A 4,398-nucleotide genomic window follows, 5' to 3' on the forward strand; every position below is an offset into this window, starting at 1 on the left:
ATGGGGAAACCTATGGGTATATGTATTTTCACCTAGAATTGATTTTAGTTTGTCAATTACCTCTTATGAGTATGAAATTATGATTCTAAAATATAAGACGTGATAGTTGAGGATCTTGAATTCTATACAGGCGAGACCTTTAGCTTTAAATTCCATTAAAGAAGTTGGGCGGAGCCTGATAGAATTAATTTTATGATTAATTATCCCTTGGATAATTTTGTAGGGCATGTATAAGGGTAAAAATAGTGGGTTTGAATTTCCAAGGCATTTGTTTGAATAGTATCTTATTAATTACTCTATTATTTGTTCTTATTAGATGATTTAGCCTTTGAAAACATGAAGATAAAGAAAGATTGTTTATGGTATAGCTTACTTATTTTGGCGGCTTGGCGACCAGGTAGGTTATGGTTATAAGTAGAACTATAGTTAGTAATTGTATTCATAATATAGATTATACTGGAGAAATAATTCTTAGGCCTATGGGCATGGAGTTTGGGTGGACAAAACATGAATCTAATGTAATAAAGGCATAAATATATGTTATTATGTTAATGGATGAATCCTTGATGTGTATTTAATATTTGTATAACTCTATGGTGGACTGTAATATTAATTTGGGAATATAGGTGATCAGGAGACTGTGTGATCTTATAATCTAGTGATTTAACCTAATTACCATAAAAAGGACAGACTTGATATTATGAATGTTTGGAATAAGGGATAATCTTACTTAAAGTTTGTGATGAGAACTGACTATTAAATTAGGAGACAGACACATAACTTAAGAGTCTAAAGTCAAGTTAGGCTAAGCGTTAAAATGTAAAAGGTATAAAGGTATATGACTAAAGTTATATTGTAAGTTGAAAGGGTTGATTGATTTGCTAATAAAGTAGGGTCTTGAAACTAGTAATTACTTAAATGTAAAGGTTGCTAGATAATAGTAAATCCTTGGTCATGGTATAAATAAAGAAGGATTGGATTAATTAATAAATTTATGAATGTTGAACAAGAGTTTAGACTCTATTTGACTAGATGTTAATTCCTAAAATAAGTACTTGAATTTAATGAATATGGCTTGGTAATCTTATTTGGATAAGCTATGGATTGGTCTTTGGACATATTTTAACTAATGTATATGAATTTATAAGGCTTGAATTGCATCCAGTCAGGCATACTTATGATTTCATGTATTAAAAAATAATTATTGTCTACATTAAATGATTAACTTGAGTTTGACCAAGTTTTTGGACTGTTTGTCACCTTTTTACAGTGCATGTTCAAGAAGATAAATTACTGAATGATATCCTAAGTATTAATGACATATAGTGAGGTTATATTAAGATCTTGTTTGATTATACAAGTGTAGTTATGATTATTGTGAAATCTGTTACTTAATATAGGATACCTATATTTGGACATCTTCAGGGAATTTTTACTTATTATTGTGGTATGTACCAGTATTTGGACATCTACACGAGATATATATACTTATTATTATAGGATGTATCGGTATTGGGACATCTTTATGAGATTTATATATATTACTATGGAATATTATGGTATTTGGACATCTTCACAGGATTGATTATTTTGTTCCTTAAGAGAACCTGGATTTGTGATCATTTTTTATACTATTTATTATATTGTCTCCTTGAGTAGTCTGGGCAAAAGATATAAAAGAATGGCATATATTCTATTGTTGTCTACCTGTGAAATTGATTAAGGATATAATTTATTATTGTTGAGTCATGGTTGTAGACTTGGTTAATGATTGATAGTCATGATTTGTTGATTGGATTATTGTTGGTAGTCATTATTTGGACTTCGTATATATCTATGTTGACACACTTTATTAAATTCTTTGGTGCTATTGTGGAAAGATAATTGGGAAGATAATTGAAGTAATTGTTAAGGATTTAGGGTTGTACTTGTTACAAGGTTATGGAGAGTTGTCTCATTTATTATTGTGGTTAAATAAGGTGTAAGTAAAATAGATGGCTTAATAATAATTAGTAGGGTTAAGCAATGGCGAGTTATTTTGTATGAGATTTAATATGAAGAGTGATGTGTGATTAGTGAGATTAAGTGTGAAAGGTATAAAAGGAATGTCAATAGTATTTATTGAGTACTAGTAATGGAGAAGATACAATTAGGTCAGTGAGAATAAGAATTGAATATTCTTACGTAACACAAGTGGATGAAAATGATATGTATTAAATTGTTATATGAGTGGTCATCCTTTGTTGTGATATTTATATTGTGTTTATGTGATCTAATCCTAGTTGGATAATAATACCTACCAATATGTGTTATTTGTATTGATACTACTCTTACTATACCTTTTTTGTGGTATAGTTTGGGTCCAAAATCAGTAGGTGTTTTAGGTTTGACATGGAAAGTGATCTCCAGATGCTTCTTCTCTTCTCACTCCATGGTGGAAGCTGTGTCTTGTTTTATCCTTCATTATACATTAAGTTCTTATAATTATTTAGATTAAGTCCTTAGGGACCAGTTGTAAAAAATAAAATTTATTATTTTACTTTATGACTTCCATGTGTTTTCAAATTAGGTATTAAGGAGTTTTTCTATCTAAGTAGATTAGAGTATGTGCCCTCATGATACGATAATTGTGATTGTGACAAGTTGGTATTAGAGCGTAGGTTACTGGCCCCCTAATATAAGAACAAATGTCGAGTAGAGCCCTGTTGATTTGTTTTTTGACGTCCATATCTAATATTTGGTGAGCTATGAGACATTCTAGGAAAATATTCCGCTTCTTTCATTCCTCTCATGTGGTTTGTATGGTCGCTTATATGGATTGAGTCCAATTTATATCTCTTGATTCCAATCGGTATCCCAATTAGGCGGGGGGATGTCACTTAACTTTGCTTGGAAAGACAAAGGCAATGAAAAATTTAAATTGAGAAGGTTCTAATTAGTATCTAGTTATAAGGCTTATGTGTAAAGTTTTAGGTGATTAATCATGGTCATTAAGGACACAAGTAGAAGTTATGTTAATGCAATATAAAGAATGACTTACTTGAGTATTGAATTTCTCTGAATTTATGTTATATGAATTATAATTGTTCATTTGACTCTAAAGCTATGATAGGTAAGTGTTGTAAGTTGTCATTCATTACTGGGTATGATAGATTTGGGCTACAATTGTTGTTGTATTATTGTTATAGCATAAAGGTATAAATGGTGCACAGGTTTAATGGGTTTGATACTTATGTTAATCGTAGTTGGTGGAATTATTGTAAATGCTATAAATTGTTAAGGTTCATAACTTGGTTATGTGTTAATGGTTTGTGGAATTGTAGTATGTAATTTAAATGAAAACATGTATTTTAAATGCTTGGCATGGTCATGTCATTTGTAAAAATGATAAGGAAAACATGGTTTATGACTGTGGGAAACTCTGGTTTCAGAACAGTGGGAATTTAATAAAGGACTATGGGGAAAAGGGTTATTTTTGTATAATAGTAGGACATATGGTTATGAAATGTTTCTTGTTGTGATTCATTACTCATTTTAAAATAATTTAATGTGGAATTCTTGCTTCATGAATTACCGGATTCAATCTTGAGATTATAATATTGTTGATAAGATATGATATGTTGATAATTTAAATGTCTATGTGGACGTCGTTGTTTATTTAGGGTGACGTACATATTTAAATGTCAGATTTTATGTGACTTGGCAACTTTTATTGTTGATATTAATGGTAATAAATCATAGTAAAGGTGTTTTTGACTTGGTATTAATGTGTTATGCATAGTCATATCCCTCTCATAGTTGCACAATAATACTTGATTAGTCTTGCTCCTTGAGTGGTTGAGGTATGTTGTATCGGTAACTTGAATAGTTGTTGACACGACCCAATCAAGGGCCTTGTCGTAATGGACATCCCCAAGTCCAAACCAATACCGAGTCATCCCATCACACCAACCCATACCAACACAACCACCAAGCCAAATCAATACCGAAACAAGGGCCATAAATCAGGCCAAAACAAAATAAGTTCCAAAATATAAGGTGATTAATCCCAAAATAAGATATGATGGAACAGTGAGAAATTATGTCTAATGATGTCAGGCCCAATTCTAATGCCAATATTAAGGCCTACACCAATACCGATCCCACCTATTCTAACCCATAGTAGTACCATAAAGCCTATAACCAAAAGAGTAAGAATATCCAGTTGGGACATGCCCCCAACCATAGCCATAACCCATATCCAAAAATAAACCAAAATGTCTAAAAATATCCATAACATAAAATGGAGCCTTCCAAGAAGATGGAAGCTCACCACTTCAATCCAACAGCTGTCCTGAATCAATTACTATGTAGAAGGAGTAAAATGGACAGTTCCTGCATAGCGTGGGTATACAGCTG

Source organism: Capsicum annuum, chromosome 8 (genome assembly GCF_002878395.1).
Source record: "Capsicum annuum cultivar UCD-10X-F1 chromosome 8, UCD10Xv1.1, whole genome shotgun sequence".
Taxonomy (NCBI): domain Eukaryota; kingdom Viridiplantae; phylum Streptophyta; class Magnoliopsida; order Solanales; family Solanaceae; genus Capsicum; species Capsicum annuum.